At 40.4% G+C, this 22,543-nt stretch overlaps 1 protein-coding gene across 2 annotated transcripts in view; it reads right to left on the reverse strand.

The window, feature by feature from the left end:
• wscd1b (WSC domain containing 1b) overlaps nucleotides 1-22,543 on the reverse strand; it is a 99,616-nt gene that overhangs the window by 44,138 nt on the left and 32,935 nt on the right. Inside the window, exon 2 of one of the 2 annotated variants that reach the window (XM_034682892.1) lies at nucleotides 328-521. The exons of the other annotated variant lie outside the window; for it this stretch is intronic. The gene's annotated coding sequence lies outside the window, so the exon portion shown is untranslated. The remainder of the gene's footprint in view (nucleotides 1-327; nucleotides 522-22,543) is intronic. 2 annotated transcript variants of the gene reach the window in all.

The raw sequence follows: 22,543 nt of genomic DNA on the forward strand, positions 1-22,543 counted from the left end.
GTATGATTATTGTATGGCTTCATTCACCACAGAGGTAACCATGTGTCATGTCATGCTGCCTCAGTTAACAAAGCATTCAGGGAATTTTCTTTCACTGCTATTTGGAGGGTTAGAGTAGGGCTATTCCTTGATTCTCAAAAGAACTGGGACAGACTGTAGCGTGCAAAACAGAGGGAAAGGGCCAAGTGGGACTAAGTTGTAGAATTGGGAAGCAGACAAAGCCTGTCTTTTTGTGAGTTTGTGTGTTTGTGTGCATGCGCATGCGCATGCGCGTGTGCGTTTGTGTGTGTGTGTTTGGTATGTTGCCTGGTGGGAGTAAGCTGTTACCTTGCTGTTACCCTCAGCTGACAGGTGCCTCGCTGTGGGCTTGTTTCTTATCCAGGTTATAAAGAGTGACACAGCCTCCCCCGCCGGGTTTAACGCTCCTGTTATTATTACAATCAGTATTAATACTGCGTGGCCTCACTTCCTCCTCCTGTGGCTAGACTTCAGTCTGTAACTCCCCCTCCGTGCACGGACAGCTGCAGAGAAACAAGAGAGCTTATCCACTAGAGAAGGACTGAGTAAATCCATGCCAGTCTGCTTATTGTTTTTATTACTTTCCCCCTTTCTGTATCCTCATCTACCCCCCTCCAACCCCCTGCTTCTTTTTTGAGAGGACAGAGCCATCTGTCCCCAACAGTGCAGTCAATTTAACCTCATTCAGCCCTGTGGGTCAGCCTGTGCTCAGGCCGCTGTAGAGACAAGATGCCGAGCTGTCAGTCAGTCCCACAGCAGCTCGTCTCTCCTGTCTGTGCCTCTCTGTACTGCTCACAGACACTGATCACCTAAGACGAGACAGAACACTTGCTGCTGTCTCTCTGCAGCAAGACGCTTGAGTCTCACCTCCATCCCACATGTCTGCTACTTTCTATTTGCATCCCTCTAATAGAGAGCGGAGAAAGTCTCATTCCATGCTTCAGTTTCTTACACTTTGGACAGCTAATACAGAAGCAGTGCATGCATTTTTCAGTTAAATCACTTACTCTTATCCACTAAATATTGATGCTTTGTGCTGGATGAAGAGGGAAGAGGAGAGGATTAGTGTTTTGGTTCATTTAGCAGGTAGAGTGTGGGGATTGGTATACTCACTATGTAAAGAAATCAATGTGTGATATCGAATATGTGTCCTTTATTTAAATACTAAATTAAATGTACTTCATTTGATTGGGGTGATGCAGTTTAACATCGTTCGACTACAGAGACTCATGTTGCACAGAGATTTTCAACTCCTTTCCGAGGTTTCTGCATACAGAAAATATAAAGTAAGTAAGTAAGTACATATATATATATATGTATTAGTAACATAAAACAACATGAAAATAAAGATATGAAAGTACAAAAGAATACATATACAGTACTCTGGTGGAACCAGTGATCGCTGCAATGAGGACTTCTAGCTTCTGCACATGGGGTGCATGCTTAAACTGCTAGGCCAATGGCACCCCATTAATTGCATGTTTAATCTCATGTTTAAAATTCCATTAGTTTGTATTTCAAAATAGTTTTAAGTCCATATTGACAGTTTAAAGCAGTTCTTCCCAGTGTGGGAATCAAATGAGGTTTGCATTGCAGAGGTATGCACACAGGGACACTGAGGAACTTATGGCAAAGAGTTGCTCACCTGGAGGGAAGACAAACACCAGCAATGTGTGGGGAGAAAATGTTGGCAAAAGAATAATTTATAGTTTTGCTGAATGCAGCCAACCTAATGTTGGAACAGTTCATCTTTGTGGGGACTACATCAACCCAAAGCTTCAGTTTGCTTCCTTTACTATATTTATTGTACTGTTTGTAACGCAGGAGGAGTGACTCCTCCATCCCCTAACAATGGCCCATCTGTCCATGTAAGAGGTCAAGAATTGAATAATTATAATGAAATGAAAAGACAGATGGAATCGAATGGTCAGTAAAAAATTGCCCAGGCTGACTGTATTCCCAGTTTCAGTGTGTATTTCATTTCTGTGAATTTCTGGGAAAGATAGTTTTGGCTTCAGCAAACAATGGTTGATTTTACTCTAGAACAAACATATGAATGCATTTTTACAGTGCCAGGAAATAAACTCAAATGAACAGGTAGCAGGAATGAACTGTAACTGGGTCGTATTTAGAAATAAATCTTAATTAGTGAGATGAACTCTTTAATTTGTACGACCCATTTATTTACACTTTTTGCTTTTGTGTCACTCTGAAATATTCATGATGCTCCAAGCAAATGTTTTCCCAATGTGAAAGGAAAGATCTTAGGTATAGGCAATGTAATGTGACTTTAATGAAGCAAAGTTATGTAAAGCAGAGTTCGACTGAGAGTCAAATGTCTTTGTGTGCTGCGTTCAAGTACATAACTGTTACCATTGGAAACAGGCTGGTTTACTTCTCTCACTACAAAGAAAATAATTTTGTTTGGCATCAAATCAAATACAGTACTGCAGCTTCTTTTTCACAGTATATTCTGTGTGTGCAGTATTTATACAATTTGGCCATTGTGCTAGAACATAATGAACCTTTAGTCGTCTGTTTTTGGGCCTGCATAACAAAGAGGATTGGGGCCACAGAAAATTTAACTTAAGCCATTGAAAATAAACTTTTTTTTTTCAGATGTTTTTTTTCATTCTGACTTCAATCTCAAATTTGTATTTAATTTAATCTCAAAATTCTTAGAATATAGTCAAAATTCTGACACAGGCCTTAATCTTGCTCATCAGTCTGCTTTCTTTGTGGGTCAGTCAATGTTATGAAACTGATGCCTTGTAGATTAGTTTGAAGTGGATCAGGTTTTAGGTGGACAGCCTGGCATTTTTGGCATATTGAAATTGACTTACTTAATCTTTCTTTGGCACACTTAATAGTAGAGAAGTACTGATATCAGAATGCATCATTTGTATGAACTATGATCCGGATTTGGACTGAGTTGTTTTAGAAAATGACATGCTTTCGTAAGATATGAGAGATGTTGTCTGGCAGATTGGATTTCTAGAAAAAGACAAATCCCTTTGTTTGATGTGAAATGTTAAAAGTTATGTCCATGGTTCACCTTTTCAACAGATTTTTGGTTTGTCATCATAAGTCTATGTACTGGGGTCAGTGATGAGCATGACACAATGAATATTACAACAGACTGCAGTACACCCTTCTTCTTCCTGAGGTGTTGTCCTCTGTTGCCCCTCAGTTCCACTTAGTGGTCTCTAACGAACATGGTGCATCTCTGCTGACCTCAACATTTCGACAAAGTGTTGAATTCTTTCATTTTCCATCTCTGTTTGTCCTCTGCATTCATGTTTCCGCTCCCCTTTTTAATCTGGTTTCACTTCACACTATCAGTGCAGAGCAGAATCTGCAGTCAGCACTATTCCTCTGTAACTCCTCAGACTACTCCTCCTCTTTAGCGGCCGTCCTCTGTTATTCTTCTGACCTTCACTGTCATCATTTCCTCCTAAAGCTTGGATGTCTGAAATCCTTGAAAAATGTATTGATATATTCTCCCTTCTGCTGACAAAAGCAACAGCCCTTTTAATGTCTCCTCTCTCTATGTTTAACACCTGTCTGCTGGAAATTCAGCAAAACCAACCCTCTGAAATCACATCTTTTCTGCACACATTTGACTCTTACATCTTTGAGTGTCTCCCTCCCCCTCCATGCATTCTGCCTAACTCTTATCTGAGGGTCTTCTTCTCCCTCCTTGAATTTTTCTTTGACCCCTCTGATGTAATTAGAAGTGACAGTTTTTTTTCCTCTAGTCCTACAATCCTCAGCTGAAGAATCTTTTTTCCACCATCAGCGGCGACAATGCTCTCCTGACCTCATCACACGCTACCATTGCTCATCAGATCCCTTCCCTCAACTCTCATGACCAGCTCCCTCTCAGATGAGGGGACACAAAGTCAACTGGAGCACCTCTTCTTCTTCTTTGTAAACATTTCCTTCACCTCTCCTGACACCGTGTCCTTACATTAAAGGTGACATATTACGCTCTTTTTCATCAATATATATTGGTCTAAGAGGTCCCCAAAACATGTCTTTTAAGTTTATGCTCAAAAAAACACTTTGAAATCAGATTTTGGCATGCCTGAAAACCCCTCTTTTTCAGCCTTGCTCAGAACACTCTGTTTTCTCTCTGACCACGCCCCCTCAGGAAGTGGATGTGGCCTCGGCTCTCCAGCACGTTGATCTAATGTTTACATGTTGGCTGAAAATACACGGCTGCTCACAGACCCGTGTTACTTCAACCCTCTAAATCTGATCCAGAATCTGATCCTGACGGAGAGGCACCTGCAGCAGGACCTTTCTGAACGATTGGTCACAGATTTAGTGTTTCTTGTTGTTTTATTTGTCAGTATGTCGACGTGTGTCTTGGTACACAGCTACGAACATGTAGCTATGTGGCTATGCTAACTAGCGCTAGCACTTTTTCATGAAAAATAAAAGCATCCACTAGATCTTCAAATCTGCAGATGTGGGGAGTAAAACCGACCTTTGTGTTTATTAAGACAGCCTACAACTAGCGTACCTCCCTCCTAAGCTCCTTGTTAGCACACATGTGTGCAGGTAATGAAAAAAGGAGGAGGGGTTGAGTTGTATTTTATACAGTCTATGGGCTGAACAAGCTCCGAGCTCTGGCTTCCGTTAAAGACCGGATGTCCTTGTGACGTAACAAAAACACGGAAAACTGAAACGGCTCGTTTCAGCACACATTTACAGAAAGGTGGAGAAATCAGAACAGGGGCAGAATGGATTTTTTTCATTTTCGGGGGGTTTGTAGACATGCCAGGGACACATATTTCAGGTAGAGAACCATTAAAAAGTTGATTTTGCATGATATGTCACCTTTAAAACATCTTTGTACTTTGTACTGCCTTTATTTAGGCTTCTCATCCTCAGCTGTTGACCCTTTTTATGCATCAATGTAGTAGCAAGAACACAGAAATTATATCTGTCATTTCAGTGTAAAAACAAAATGGTAGCCATCTCTGCAAGGTCATTCTGTAGCCAGCCCCAAAACAAAAGTGGATCTGACAAAATACTAATTAGGATTTTATGATGGTTCATGCTAATTTAAAGCTCCAAACTATTGTTTTGTGTTGATTTTAGTGTCCCCTGTGGACAGAACATTAGCTCTGAGCTATGAGTCATGTTTGTCTAGAAATATCTCATCTGCTGTCTCAGTCAAACGTCATTCACTCATCATGAAGTGTTTCCCAGCTTTCCCACTCAACCTGTGACGATGACAACTCCTGATATTTTTCTGTATGCTTAACTGTTCTGCACAGCTTTGTATTACAGCACCGAGCTACAATAATAATAATAATATAATCATAATATGAATATAATAAAAGTTTATTTATATAGCACCTTTCTAGAACAGGCATCACAAAGTGCTTTACAATAACAGAATAGAAAGTAACAAGCAAGACATAGCAAGAATTACATAGAAGTAGACAAAATACATAAAAACAGACAGGTCAATCAAAGGCTTGTCTAAACAAATAGGTTTTCAACTGCTTTTTAAAAAATGACCACAGTGTCTACAGCTTTCAGTTCTGGTGGAATACTGTTGCAAAGTTTGTGGAGCAACAACCTCAAAAGCACAGTCACCCTTAGCTTTTAATCTGGTGGGAGGGGTAGCCAGCAAACCCTGATTAGAGGACCTCAGAGTCCTGCTGGAGTTATACGGCTTCAGCAGTTCTCCTACATATGCTGGAGCCTGACCATGTATTGCTACTATATACACAGTCACAATGTAGCGATTCTGTTAACCTCAAAGAATTCACTAAACAGGATGCTCCATTATGTGATGGAAGTGGGTAAACAACTTATTTGCTTAAACAATGCTTTCTGTAAATAATAGTAAATGTTTATTTTTCCTTCACACATTTCCAGGCAATTTTTTATTTCATGAGCAGAAAGATTACTAAATGTAACACCAGTGCAAATAATAAATAGCAAAACCAGAGCAAACTGCACAGAGCTGCACAACTTTGTGTGAGTTTTATAACTTGAATTTCATTAGCACAATTTGGCAATAAATTGCAAATAATGCAGAGTTCATGGTGCTATCAGCAGCTGTAATCCATTCTTAGTGAATTCCCCCCTCAGTCTCTCTGCCCTCACCAGGATCTCTGCTGTCACTGACATCCCCTGGGCTGCTGCTCCTTCTCTTCTCCTCCTCTCTGTTACCACCGAGAACAACTCCCCCAAACATTGTTAGTGCTGACAACACTAAACTCCTCTCTTCTCCCATCAACACATACTGAGGCTTGAACCTCTGCATGCTGAGCTGACATCTCCAGTTGGATTCCTGCCAAAAGCATCAATCTCAACACTCTCCTCCCTTTCAGCAAATCCTTTACTTTAGTAGGAACCATCACTGACAGCCCCGCACCATCTTCTGCCCAAGATCTCAGTGTGAAATCTCACACAATGCAGCCACAGCCACCACCTCCCCCTCCTCTTCATCTTCTCTTGTCCAAATTTTAGTCATCACTTGTTGGTATGACTACACCTCCCTCCTGGCTGAGCTCCCAGCAGACCTCTCTCAACCCTCTACAACCCTCACAGAAGACTGCAGCCTGTCCCATTTTCATCCACACTAAATTCTCCCATTTCATCCCCCTCTTACTCGCTCTTCAGCTCCTCGTATTAAATTCAGAACCACAGCTCTCCTCTCCCTGTGTTCCCAGTGGTACGATGACCTCCCAGCCCCTGACAGGACTACACAGCCGCTTCCTCCAAGCCTGAGCTAAAAAACCTCTCCAGTGAAAACATGTCACGTCCACCTTTGTCTGCTTCTGTCTTATGCACTTGTATCTTATCTTGCTCTTTTTACTTTAAAACCATCTTTTTTTATAGCTACACGTCTTTGCAGATCTACTTCTTTGTAATATGCTACACACATGGAGATCAATGCATTGGTTGATCTCAAGCTTTGAACATTTCTGATCTGGTTTTAAATTAGCCTGCAGACATTTTAGACACACTTCAAAATGTCTAACATACACATTTTTATTCTTAGATGATTAATGCAGAGTTTGAAACAAGTGAAATACAGGAAGTGCAAAAACCTGCAGTTCCTTTAGTGCCCACTTTGGGCTGACATGTACAGTACACCTGCGCGTGCATTTATGTGCTGTCTTGTTCAGCAACAGTTCCTGCAAGGATGCCTAAGGAAGTGTTGTGAGTCATGTATTTGCTTCTCAACATTTTACAGTACCACTGGGTCCAAAATGTTTAGTGAGTTAAAATGCTCGTTAATGGCAGGTGGGTTGCAGATACTTTTTTGTTTATTAGACACCTCACTGCAACAGAATCAATGGATGGAATAACACGACACAGCACAGTGACTGTTTTTATCATCTAAATTCCCGAACACACTCACAGGATCAGAATCTAGCTAAAAACACACATCCAAGAGGTCTCACACAGTCAGTGCAGGTTCATACAGTCAGCAGTTTGCAGTCAAAAAGTGGATGGCTTTGTAAAAACAATAATTACAATGTAGATTTGATTCAGACTTGGACTCGGGTAATGGGGTCTTAACTTGTACTCCACTTTGATTCTTATTAAGCAACTCTACTCAGAACTATGGGACTTGACTCGGACTTCAACACTGAGGACTTTGACTTGATGTATCACTACAACACTGCCTCTTACAGTTAGTTTCATCCAAAAGTCTGTCAGATACATGGAAGTGATGGGACAGTGGGTTGAAAAGATAAATGTTATACATTCTTCAGCTCAAAGAGAGGATATTAGCCTCCACTCATTCAGGTGATTTAATCCTCTGGCTTGCTAACATTAGTTAGGATTCGTTATAATGTAGCATCCTGATATTAATGAACACAGCTCAGAGCTGCACGAATCTCACAACAGAGTGAGTGGGCTGAAAACTAATGACAAAAATACCACAGGCAACAGGAAGCTAATCGCTAAAATCTAAATGAGATGTCAGAATGCAGAGGAAAGTCTCTGCCTTCAGAAGAAACAGAGGTTAAAACTGTAAGAGATAGATTATTTTTAGTGAGATAATATTGAGATGTCGGCTCTTTTACTGAACAGAGGTGTTGTTTAAGTGGTGAGGAAAGGACCTTGGTCAGTTAAATAAGAAAAAGTAGGACTTCTAATTAAGTGAATGATATGTATCATATTATTTTATTAACATCATTGATTTATTAGATTGTAAATCAATGATTTAAAATGTGGACTCTCCCGCTCCTCATCTTACCTGTAAAATAGTAACCTACCTGTAATATCAATAATACCTGTTTGAATTTAATAATCCTGCAAAAACAGCTTAATCCATATTTAATTTTCTTAAAAAAATATGTTGTTATTGCAAAAATTATTAGTTATTGAGTATTACAGTTAAGAATAAAAATTTCATAGGTAGGAAAACACTTTTGTTGTTCATTGAAATAAAAAAAAATTGTGGTGGGAATGAACACTTGCATCAACTCTCCGTATTTCTTTATTTCTTTATGTCTTTATTTATTAGGATCCCATTAGCTTCCATATTGTGGTTGCTAGTCTTCCTGGGGTCCACACAAGAAAACAAAATAAAAACTATTAAAAATCACACATTATCCATAAAACAAAGATGCAATAGCAGCCAATTATAAAAATCGAGAATGAAAATGAAAAATAATCTAAGTATCTGAGCAAATAAACGATGAGTAATATTAAACTAAGAAATAATGGAAACAAAAACAAAATTGTCACAAACACATGGCACCAAAAATTTATAAAAGTAAGACTTTCAAAACAGTGATTAGAATGTATATGAGGAATCATCAGCATTTGTTTAAGTGACTTTTTAAAAGAAAATCTATTTTTGATCATTCTCATGTTGGTGGGGAGTTGATTCCATGCAGAAGAACCTCTGAAAAGAACAGATCTCATCATGCAGTTAGTTCTAGGACTTGGTGGTAGCAGATAACCAGTGCTCACATGACGTGTTGTATACCTGTGATTAAAACTAGAATATTTGAGTATATCACAAAAGAACTGTGGTGTGTTATTCCATATAACAGTTTGTATAAATGACAGGAGACGCGGTTTTAATTTGGCCTCCACCCAGCCAATATAATCGTAACAGAATCTCTTTAGGGTCCTAGCCTCCCCAGAGACCTGATCCTAAGATCACCCCAGCTGTAGACACTGCTGGGTAGGTGTTAGATAAAGACATTAACAGCATCCTGTCAGAACTGTCAAACCCGAGGAGTAACAGGAGAACTGTAAACTATCTCTGTCATACAAAGATGTCGGTCACACTGATCAAAACAGCTATCTTGTTTCTCATGGATTCCAGTGAGGCAACAACAGTAGGTGAGGTCTGAGTATGTAATAATTACCTGGGGGCGTGCTAATAGGAAACAAAGACAGAGTTAAATCCTGATTTTCTCTAATTGCTTGCGGTCTTACATTTCTTAATCAGAACGAACAGTCTAAATATCCCTCATGTTTAATTCCACTGATCCCAGTTTAGTGGGTTTTAACTTTTCAAAAGATCCAGACAGCAACGAGCTCAGCAGAAAACACAGCAGCAGTTCAAGTTTTAACTGCTTGGCTGGATATCGAATCAATTATTGACCTGCCAATACAGTCAGCAGCAAACCCTACAAGACAACTGTTATGCTGAATCAGACTCCAGCCAACGGCAAGATGAAGTATGTGGGGGAAATAGTTGCAACATAAACACCAAGGCTAAGTCAGAGGCTGTACACATTATTCATTTAGACATATTTTGTCAGGTCAAGTGATCCATAATAATTAAAATTTGATCTGATGAAATCTAAAATGATTCATAAATGACTCACAATATAGACGTCTTTCTGTTAAACTATAGAGGGAAAATACAAGGTTTTATATGTGTCTGTGTGTATCAAGGGAAGCTGCAGAGTAAATGAAACCATCCGTCAGCTCAAACACAGAAACACTGGATCTGTAAACTGTGGGCACGCATTTGTCAACCATGCAGAATTACAAGATCCTGATCTCGTAACTAGCTCAGAAAAATATTGATGATTGCCAGACTTAGACACATTTTTTCAGAGATCAATCCCAATTCCACTCATGATGGAGTGACGTTTTTGTTAGTAACCGTAATGTGCAGCTTACTTCCAGTCATAAAAGTAAACTGCATCTTGAAAATGGTTGTTTTAGGAAGCAAAATCAGATTTCCTGGTGAAATCTGGTCTAAACATTAACATATAAGCAAAGTTCTTTACCAGTCAGTGAGAAACGTTCTCTTTGTTAACAGTTTCAACGTCTTTTAAACTGAAAAATGCACCCTGGCTTTAGCTGCCGAAGCACTCCCAAAACATGAGAAACGCTCAGTAGTATCTTCCAACGAGAAAGAGGCAGTGTGTACATTTACCTTTGTGGTTCAGGAACATAACTTTATCTGACGCTATCTCATGCAGCCTTGGTTTTACGTTGGAGAAATGTGGTTACGGTTTACAGATCTGTTCCCATGGTAAACCGAGACCAAGGTTTGCAAATCAGTCCCAATGGATTATGAAATCGTGCACAAAGATTGCAGATCAGAAGGCATGGATTATGGCACAGAATATAACTGTGTTCAGTGATTTGTAAGCCAACACAGTTAAGATTTATGCATGGCTCTTTTTTTTCTCACCTGACAGTTAGGTGGATGCTCATCTGATGGATAAATTAGTTTTGAATGTGCTCTTAACTTCAGTCTGTAATTGAAAAAATTGTTCACATTTTCTAGCACATCTCCTTTTCTTCATTCTTTGATTTGAGCATAAAAAAGGTGCAGGAGCAATGGGCACAGAAGAAGACAGGTGCAGTCGTCCAGCAAAGAGACTGCACAGTACCACAGTCGAGGGAGGGGGGACATAACCGATGTTCGACCTTGTACAGGAATCACAAGGATGAGGGTAAAGGTGGGTGATTTAAGGATCAAATTCCCTAAAGATATTATTATTATTTTTTAATGTTGTTATTATTATTTTTTAATGTTGTTATGATGAGGTGTGACCGATCCTCCAAATATAACAACAATAGGAGTACTTTACATTCTAAAAAGTAATATACTGTAGTACATTACTGAATGTACTGTAGTACATTACTGAGTAAAAATTTGACTACATTAAAAGTATACTGAAGACGCTAAATGATTTGCGAGTGCTATTTTGCTCATTTGAAAGACGCAATCCTCGGTGCACCCGGTTAGTACGTCAGCTTTGCGCATGCTATCAAGTTTGCACGTGTTTTTATACATGCAAACCTTTAGTAGATCGGGCCCTTAGACTCGGCCAACATACCGCAAAGAATGACGGCCCTTAAGTGGCCCAGATTTAGTTTGCCAGAGACGGCCCACACATGGGCCAGCTTAATCACAAGCTCAACCTTAATCGGCCCAGAAGTGGCATGGACAGATCTGGACCACATAAACCAACCCACAATCTTGCCAGATGTGGCATGCCATCATATATACAATGCTATCATTGCCAGACCTGGTCCACAGCCGGTTGACATACCACTTGCCATGCCAGCAGTGCTGGCTTGTTGTCAGATCTGGCCCAAATCTATCAGACCAATTTTGCTATGTGGGTTTCTGTCGATTTAACATGAAACTGTCCTCATCCAGCTCTCCTTCTCTGAGCTCTGCGGTTCACACACCTTTAAAAATAAACGAGGCAAATGTCACAACTTTGAACCCTGCTGCTATCATCACCGCTGCTCATGGTTTAAGTTTCTTTGTAGGAACCGGTAATGTAAGTGGCTCTCACCTGCTCCGCTGCCGTTGCTAATATTGCTGGACAGGATCCAATATGTAAACGTCTATTGGCTGCCGATTTAGCATGCTAACCGAAGCTAACCTTTTAGCCACATTGTTTACCAATATGATGCTAACGGAAGCCAACGGTTTTACCTCACCTCGAGGTCTATGGTGTCAACAAGCAGCAGCTAAATGTGCCGGAACTCTTTTCTGCGGATTGATTTGACATGACGTGTGATCAGTTTGCCTCTGGAGTTGCTCATGTTAGTGAAAGTTAATCACCTTTGGCAAGAGGTTGTCAAGGGGTTTTAACCAATCAGAATCAAGCATCTTCCACAACCGGAAGATCAGTAAGACAGCCAGGTATTAATACTGAACAATGTGTACAGGCGTTAAAGCAACACTTGCTTCTATCCAGACAATGCCTTTTTCAGGGATGACCTTACATATTTCAGCAAGACAATGAAAAACCACATTCTGCACATATTACAACAACATGACTCTGTAGTCAAATTGTCCAGTTGCAGAAAATCTGCCTGCAAACCCACTGAAGCACCCATTGGACAAATTGGTGCAATATGAAACAAAAAATATGACAAAATACTAGGTGTTCCTAAAAGAAGAGTTGATGCATCACAATGGTAGATGTGCCCCTGTCCATACTTTTCTTGAATGCGTCACTGGTATCAAATTTAAGATGAGCATATATATTTCATATAACAATAAAGTTTCCCAGTTTCAAGGTGTGATATTTTGTCTGTGCACTATTTCCTATTAAATACAGGGTTTAAACGATTTGCAAAACATTACAATTTATTTTATCAACATTTACAGTGTCCCACCTTTTCTAGAATTGGGGTTGTATTATTTACAGAAGCAAATCCCCCTCCCTTTCAGCTCCCAACATATTAAAACTTGCTTAGGGAATAATTCAGTGGTGGCAAACTCACTGTATGCTGAAGCCGGAGTGTTTACTGATTGAATATATTGTGTGGCAGGGTCTCCATGGGGTTGTGGTTGGATGGAGAGGAATCCTGCCCCCCATGATCCCCCCTCCCCCCATTAGGAGGCATCAGACTACAGAGGACCCAGAGGGGCAGTGAAACTTGAAACCACAACAGAGAATGAAACGTTAACAGGCTTGTTTTTATAGCTCAAGACTAATTTGAGAATAATCATCCCTCAGCAGCACTTAAGCTGGTGAATAAGCTCTCTTAGCTGAGGTAAAATAGATCTGAAGAAAAATATCAAATTATAAAAATTGACTCAGGCTGCATCTTTTCATAAACTCATCATAAAGCTAGCCTCTGTTAGCTTGTGTCTAGATGGTACTTTACATCAAATCAATACTCTCACAGTATGCAGTATTTGCTTAACAGAAAAGACAAGCACACAGCTCCTATCAGAGAGCAGAACAATAAACAGAAGAGATGAAACACTTTGCAGTAACACTGCATTTATGTTCCCTCCTATTTACTGTGCCAGGAGCTCGTTTCAGCCTCCTCGCTACAACTCGCTTTGGCATTCCTGTTTATGTGCAGAATGAGACTCTGCAGAGCTAAACCAGCTTTGGCAAGTTCTTTCTGCAGATGGTTCCTCCATCTTTCCACTGTTCACTGTGTTATTAATTCTGCCAAGAGCTCTTTCTTTTCTGCAACTGAGAGTGAGTCATTGAAGAAAGGATGCTTTTTGTTTTTCTCACCATTTACTTTAAAAAACTGGCAAACATTGTCTCAATGGACACAAACAAACATTACAGGTGGCTTTCTCATAAAGTGTTGAAAGCTTACTTTGAGTCAATATATTATTTGATGTCTCATTATCGGAGGTGGCTCCATGTTCAAAATCGGTCTCAAATGCATTAACAAAGTTTGACTATATGATTTTGTCCATTATTCTGTACTTATTCTGATTTCAGCAGTGAATATGTGCATGCATATTATTGATAATATTGGAAGAACACAGTAAGCTCTCAGTAACCAGATGGTGTCTTCAAGAGGGTAAAAACGTTGAATGCTGAGTGCTGGACATCGGTGGTTACCATTCTGCCAACAAAGAGGAGATCTGGACAGCTACTGGCAGATGTCATTTTAAAATCATGTAAAACACAAGACAGTTCACACAGCCTCAGACGGATTTAACTCCTGATTATTATCACTGTAGAAATGTCAAAGTAATACAAACAGACTGAAGTTATAGTCATATCATTTTGAAGGTCTTATCATTGAGATGCTTGAGTATGACAACGCTTATAGATACTGCAGTGCATTTGCCACCCACTCTGTGCGGTATGTTACCTCCAGTGTTTCTGAATTAGGTGTTTTTTGCAGTGAGCCTAATTTCTTTGGGCCTAAATGGTTGAATGATGGCTCATAAATGTATTCAAACAACTCGGGCAAACAGTGAAAATGTTGGCTGTGTAGCACAGTCTGTGGCACATTTAACCCTTTGTGCAGGCTTTGTAAATAAGACAAATGTCTTTTTGTAAAAGTTATATTTTTGGGGCTTTTACACCTTTATTAGAGAGGAGAGGACAATTGATAAAGCTGCTATATGGGCGCGCAATTAAACCATCAAGTAAATCCATGCGCGACAATTGTCCTTTTGATTCATTTGCACAGGTTAACAAGCACAAAGCTACACAATACTTTTGTCTTAAGGTCCTGAGTGTTCTATATTGTCAAGGAAACTAAGAGACTACTACCTTGCAAGAAAACCGTGAGGCTTTTAGCAGTACCTTTAAAATCATTACATTGGCCATGCTTACATTTTAATACTGAGAATGCTTGTGCTACGCTAGGTTTACAAAAAGTTTTGCACGGATTGAAAGTTTGACTCTATGATGGCACTAAAAATTTAAAAATGACCCGCGGTAAAGGCAATCCATGCGATAGCTGATTGTTTCCTTCAAAACCAAATTTCAGCCTCATAGTAGTGCTAGAGGTAAGCTCAAGTGATCAAAAGACACAAGGGTCATCCTCTAGGGACCATGAACTCTGGTGACCAGAAGACCAGACTTGCCCATAAGTTCTGCTTGGTGTCCCACTCTGAACAAAAACGTGTGAAACATTATTATTTGAATATAAAAATGTAAAACATTGCTACTGAAGTACAACGTCATGACTGTGGTTTTATGTGCATCAATCAATTACTGTGCATCATAAAGGTTTTGCTATTCTTTGAGTTAATGTTTAATGATATGAAGCATGTTTTTCACATCATGCTAGCATGCAAACAGTAAGCTCTTAAGACAGAAAGAGTGAGAGCAGCAAAATAGCATCTACTCATTGCTCTTGGAACTAGCAGAGGACAGGGGTGTGAGGCGGAAAAACAACTCTTTTGCACGTTACCCAGCTGTTCTGACTAAATTTGTAGGTGCTTTTTAAACACCAGACCTGAATAACTCATATGCCATGTAAACATTTGAACCGATATCTTTAATCTGAATGATTTTGGTTCAAATGTTACATAGCGGACTGAAGAAATATTGCCTCCTTTCCTGATGAGTTTTGAGCGTCAGTCTCTTGTATGAAGTTGTCTTCAGTAACGCATAATGTCTATTTTGTAAATGATGTTCCAATTTAGAGTCTCATGTGTCTCAGTTTCATGTGTTTTCTTCCGTCCTGCTTTCAGATGGTGCACAGACGTAGGCTCCCTCTCCTCTCCGCCTCTCTTTTGATTTAATCTGCAGGTTTTAGTTTTAATGAAGGGCTCGTTTTTCCCTCAGGTGTCCATCTCTGTGACATAGCCCTGCCAAACGATGGCCTGTGCTAACCGAGCACTCTTGTTATTTGCTTGCTCAAGGTCAGTGAACAATCAGGAGATTGACTATGAGCGGGCTCGCTGTTTCTGCCTCAGAGGGATAAACTGGATTAAGGTACTTGTAGGGCCGAGCAGTTAAAGCTTTAGAGATGGCAAACACAATCAGCATGTCTCTACATGCCCTGCCTCTTTCAATCATCCAGGAGTGATCATGGACGAATGGAATTCCCCGTACGTTTTGCAAATCAGACAGAGAGACGACAGCATGAGATATGATCCCTGTGATATCTCTCTTATAAGCTGCATGTGTGAGGATTCACATCTCTTCTGCTCAGTCTTCATAATGATTCTCAGTAGATATGAACATTAAATCTTAATAGCAAGAAAAGCAACACCCCAGATGTGACAGTCAGAAGGCATCAATATTAAAGGTGCTACTTTCTAAGTTACCATTACGCTCAAAGCCTTGTTTTCTCTGCGCTCTGTAAATGTTGCATGAAGGATAAAGCACATCTGACTCTCCAGTGGCTCCTTTGAACTCTGCAAAGTGGTCCACCAGTGTATGCATCTGTATTTTTGTTTATTTTGAAGTCTGTTTCTAGAGTATCTTCAACTGCTTCATACCCCACAAACCTAGAAGGTCAGTAAATCCCAATAACAGGAAACCAGTATTAAAATCTAATTATTGCACAGTGTTGGACATCTCCATCTATTCTTCTCACTACTTAAAAAAACTCAGCCTCAAACTAGCTACCTCTGAAGTGCAGCCCTTCTATCTAAAAAAAGGGTCACAATGATACATCTTGACATGTTGAGCCTGTAAAGAATTCAATCTTCAGTCTGCATGCTGTTTCAATGTGTACGTCCATTCTGTTTGACATGTAGAGCATCTTTCATGGCCTGATATGACTGAAGCTCGACAAAGTAGTCCAAATGTAATTAGCTCGAAAGATTCCCGAGGGTCAACCCACTTGGTTTTCCCACCAAGAATAAACCAGTCGTAAAAAAAATAAATCTGCAGAGGCACACTCAGAGAACCTCAGGACGCCCCTGTGGCTCATTCATCTGTCCTTGTGTGTGTGAGTCTGCATGTGTGTATGTGTATGTGTGTGTGCTGCAGAAACATTTCTGCTCAGTGATGACTCATTTTTTTCCCTCTGTTGCTTACAACTGTTAAACTGGCACTGTTCATGTCAAACACGTTTAGACTCACAGCGGAGACCACCTGCACTAGTATGCAGACAAACAGACACATGGCTACCATAAAGCTCTGGATGCAGAATAAGACCGGAAAGTCACTGGTCTCAGTACCAATGTTTTTATAACATCCAAACCTTTGTTAAAACACTCCAAACATCCTGACCACAGTTACATTTCTTAGTTGTACCAAGATAACCAAAACAATATGTCACTCTGTGATGTTGCTAGCTTGTCAAAGTAGTGAGTTCTCCGGACCCTGGGGGGGTTATTTGATTGGGTCCCTGGAGAACTTGATGTGTCCTTAATAACATTTTTGTTCCTTGAGAAATAGTAGTGTTCAACTTGTGGTTATGATTAACAGCTATATTCACGTATATTCAAACTGTATGCAAAATTAAAATAATCAGAACATAACTGTCACATTTTCATGACATTCAAAGTATATCTAGGTTACTCATTAAGTAACAATATTACTGCCATTAAATAGTACAGTGTTACATTCCTGCGTTACTAACAAACAAAAGTTATGCATTAGAGCCCTCTTGTGTTACCAAACATGAAAACCCCTTAAACCCAGACTCTTAATATACATTGGTTAAACTGTCTCCATTACTTCTACCTGTTAAGACAGCATCGCCTCTACAGCCATTGCATAACCAAGTTAGAGTCCCATCCAATGTTGAAAAGTAAAAGTAATGATTTTGATAGTGAACTGAGGTGACAATCAAATAGGTGCTGGTCCAAGTCTGGGAGATCCCAGATCCTCTTCCTGCAAGATCAGGGACAAATCACGTCCAGTCCATTATTAGAAAGTAACTTAAACCTTAGCAGTAGTGATGATAGCAACAGTGTTAAATGTTGTGCTTAATTATGTTTAAATGTGTGTCATTTGCAAAGCCCTGAGAAGAAGAAGAGCTGAATGAGGACATGTCAACATGAATATTCCTGATGAAGTCTAGTTCACCTTGTCTAATGTCACCTTCAATGGAAATGTTCAGTTTAATGTGAATTAGAACAAATAAGCAAGCCAATGTTTTTATTTGACCATGAATTTAAACGTTCAGCTTAAAGGTGACATATCATGCAAAATTGACTTTTTAATGGTTCTCTACCTGAAATATGTCAGGTCTGTCACGGAGTCAGAGCTCGGAGCTTGTTCAGCCCATAGACTGTATAAAATAAAACTCAACTTCTCCGTTTTTCATTCCCTGCACAAATGTGTGCTAACAAGGAGCTTAGGAGGGAGGCATGCTAGTTGTAGGCTGTCTTAATAAACACAAAGGTCGGTTTTACTCCCCACGTCTGCAGATTTGAAGATATAGTGGATGATTTTTATTTGTCATGGATAAGTGCTAGCGCTAGTTAGCATAGCCACATAGCTACATGCTCGTAGCTGTGTACCAAGACACACCTCGACTGCTACAGGCGCCTCTCCATCAGGATCAGATTCTGGATCAGATTCAGAGGGTTGAAGAAACGCGATCTATGTGCAGCCGTGCATATTCAGCCAACATGTAAACATTAGATCAACGTGCTGGAGAGCCAAGGTACATCCACTTCCTGTGGGGGCGTGGTCAGAGAGAAAACAGAGTGTTCTGAGGAGGACTGAAGAAGAGGGATTTTCAGGCAGACCAAAATCTGATTTCAAAGTGTTTTTTTGAGCATAAACTTTAAAGACATGTTTTGGGGACCTCTTAGACCAATATATATTGATGAAAAAAGCGTGATATGTCACCTTTAATGTTGATTAATCTAACACGGAGGAAGCTAGGACTTTGTTGCCATAGAAGCGTTACAAACCATGTAATTTGGAGGACCATTTTTTTTTCACCTCTATAAGCAAATCAATTTTAAATCAATAAAATTATCTTATCCGGCTTTGCTGAATCTAACAAAAGAGATCACGCTAATCTGTCCCACGAATTTGATTTTCAACAAGTTGAGTCGATCTGGAGGTACCCTGAGCGTGTTCACATGAACAGGGTGGAGAATGCAACATGACCCAATACATACACAGACAGTCTGGCGTCAGCACATCGACATATTTTTCAAATACTGCACTGATATTAGAAAAATATGAAGAAGTTAAACACATCATCCAGACTAACATCAACACAGCTGTGTTTGAAACATAAAAGAAGAACTGAGAGATCAGACAAAAACACAGTTTGAATTTGCAAAAGACGTCTTATTTCTCATCATTTAGTGCAGATATATCAATAAGCATTAGGATACACAGTGTGAAGAAAAGGATTGTTCTTATGAGATTACCACACACATGTACAGGAAAGAATAAGCAAAGAGGTAGTACTGCTTTGTCCGCAGGGGGCGCCAAAACCAGCACAAAATTATTTACGACTTCACCTGAACTAAACCTTGCAGTTTTACTTTTTCACCTTAACAAAGAACAGTTACTGAAAGAAAAAGTACTTGTTTAAGGTAGAAAGATGCAAGAGAGGATATTAATGTATGACTTAAAGATTTAGTATGTCCGTCCATCCTTATCTTTTTTGTTGTTGCTGTGCTGGTTTCCAGATCCATTAACTCAAATAAAAAAAGTAATAAGTTTTCATTTCAGGGAAAAAAATGTAACAAGGGTCTGATGTATCACAGGCTCAAAGTGCAATATTGATATTATTATGGGAGACACCAAACTAATCTCAGGTTTTTAATCTTCCCACAATCCATTAAACAATCCCAGGGTGAAAATAACCAGTGAGTGTGTGCGCCTCAGTGAAGCACAGCAGTTTTATTTTAGTTAAATAGTTATACTGTAAGGAAGATACGCATGGAAAAGTCATACAGATATTCGGGTATGTGGATTTATTTAACTACCAGGAGATTTGAGTTTATAAGTAAAACTGAAATAATATAATATTAATCTAATATAGGATACATTTCTTTAAGGCACATATTATTCCACAGAGACCATCAGAGAGGCTCGGTCTCTCAGAGTGATGGCAGTGCGACCTGTTTGGTTTTCAGAGTCATGCGTTGACCTCTCCGGATGAATGCTGAAGGACATGTTTTGAAGCATGAGGTTACATTTCTCTCTGTGAGGCCTTTGCTCTTTCATCCCCTCCTCTCTCAGCTCCTCAGCCCATCTCTCGCTGCTCTCCAGAGCTGCAGCGGTAGCCTCCAGTGTTTACTCGTCATACTGCATGACTTATACATGAAGAGTCTGCTCTTTATTCATCTGTGGGACTCCCACTGCGTGAGCCGAGCTCTCTGCCGTCTGTATCACTTCAGCTGCTGTGTCTTCTCTAACCTTTTCATCTTCAGCACGCACACACGTTCACACTGCGTTCAGTCAAACCTGGGAGCCTCCGGGAGTGAGAAGGATGGAAAGACCCTCTGGGTAGCCACATAACACTCTGCCCTTTATTGTCGTATATACATTTGTTTGTGTGCTCTTTTATGATGGGAGAAAATAGATAAACTTCATCGTCAGACAGAGTTTGGATACGGCTATTAAATACGCTGCAGCACTTGATTTTGAAGGTTTATCTTCTCTAAACTGCATAAATGTTTATTTATTTTTAATGCTTTTATTTTGTATTCTTAAAAATAATGGCTTATTTATGGAAGAGTGAGAGCCTAAAGGCTGCATTATCTTCATGCTTGATGGTGAGCAATGACATCACAAGTTTGGGAGTGGGGGTGTGGTCATCTTGGAGAGCAAGAAAGTACAAGAGATAAAACAGAAGGACAGCAACACTGTAGCCAGCCATATTCAGGGATACCACTGCAACTGGTGCGCGCCCACTGACTGACAAAACAGAGAAACTACTCACGAAAGAGCAGGTCAGAGTCTCACATGCAGGAGAGCATTGAGAACAGAGTAAAACAAGCACAAGCTCAGTTGGTTTCTGCATGCACTCAAATGTAGTTTGCAGCTTACAGGCTGCAAAGTTTCACACAAGAGCAGAGAAATGTTTCACGTGACTACTGTGAAAGCACTCACAAAGATAACCTGTTCATGGCTGCTTGATTCACGTGCACAGCTCTTCAACATCCTCTGGCGTAAATCTCAAAGGCTTGCACATCAGTCTCATTTGTTCTCACAAGATTTGGCAGGGATATGCTGCTATATATTTTGCTTACTTTCAACTCTTCTCCCTGGTTGAGCTTTTACATATGAAGCGTAAATGATAAGATAAGATATTACTTTATTGTTCCCCCGGGGGATGCAGCGGTAACATTAAACTACAGATATGAGAATACTATAAAAAAAAACACATACCATAAGATAACAATAATTTGACTGCCCTACTCATTAGCCATACTTTCGCCAAAGCTCAGTCTAGGGAGTAGCTTTTTTGTAATCACGAAATGTCACAAATGTAACGTATCCCTGCACATGATTGTAGTTCACTTCCACATCTTGTCCGTTTATTTGACCATTCACCTACTTACCCCACAGGTGAATCATGTGCATGACCAAACTCACTTCTTAAATGTTCAAAACATTTATTCCCTTATAGGTCTAAAATTACAAAACGTGAAAATATGGTTCACTGTGACTTTATTACCCAGCTTTCTTACTAATCACGCAGCTGTGAAAAAAAAAGTCCAGATGATGTTCTCAAGAGATTGTGTGCATGAGAGGATATGTTGAGCAATACTATTCTCTCAAGCAGTTTCTGTCTTCTGTCAATAAACAGGACCTAGAGACACACATTCAGCCTCTGTGTTGTTTTTGTCCATGCATCTGCTACAACAAAGACTGGTTGAGTGAAAAGAAAATGCCAGGAGGGGTTATGGAGAAGAGAACCTTATACAGGTGCTGCTTTTATTTTGCGCATCTACCAACAAAAAGAAAACCATATGTTTAGACTTTACTGAGAATTAAAATATTAGGTTTAATGAAAATTAAAGTCGGCTGAAAGAAGCCCCTTGCCTTTGGAGTACAGCGAAAAAATATTGGATTTAATTCTTCTTTTCTTCTTCTTATCACAAGGAGCCTCAAAGTGGGACCTGCCAAAACGGAAGATCACCTGGCCTGAACTCTGGAGGCTGGAGCCCTTTCGCATCTCATTCCTGCTCTGTGCAGTGTATGACACCCTTCCATCACCAACAAACCTCCACAGATGGGGAATGAGAGAGAACCCACTGTGCAGGCTATGTGGAGGGAGAGAAACCATGGCGCACATACTGGCAGGATGCAAAACTGCTCTTTGCCAGGGAAGATACAGATGGCGTCACGACAAGGTCCTCTGTGCACTGGCCGACACCTTGGAGCGGGAGAGACTGAAAAAGCGGCAGACCAACGAGAGACCTATTCCATCCATGCAGTTCATCAGGGAAGAACAGAAACCACCAGCCCCCAAGAAGACCAAGAAGGGCCTTTTCCAAGCAGCACAATCATGGAAGATGAGAGTGGACCTGGGAAGGAGACTAGTCTTCCCCCAGTTTGTGCAAACATCGCTGAGGCCCGACTTGGTCTTATGGTCAGAGGGGTCTGATGGTCCCTTGGGAAGATGGTTGCGAGGAGGCGTATGAGAGGAAGGGATGACAAGGGATGGCAGGCCTGGCTATTTCCAGTTGAGGTCGGGTGCAGGGGTTTCCCGGCACTGTCTGTGTGGAAGACACTCATAGCGCTGGGAGTGGCAGGAAGGGAGAGGAAGGCTGCTGTCCGTAGGTTGGGGGAGGCAGCGGAAAGAGCATCTTGTTGGCTCTGGAATAGGAGTTGAGCTGGGGGCCAGGAGACAATGGGCAGTGACTTGCCATCACTACCTGACCAGCCAACTGGAGGGCGTTGTGGTTTAGGGTCGAAACGCCCAGTGAAGGTTGGACACCACC

This window comes from Notolabrus celidotus, chromosome 5 (assembly GCF_009762535.1).
Source record: "Notolabrus celidotus isolate fNotCel1 chromosome 5, fNotCel1.pri, whole genome shotgun sequence".
Lineage (NCBI taxonomy): Eukaryota > Metazoa > Chordata > Actinopteri > Labriformes > Labridae > Notolabrus > Notolabrus celidotus.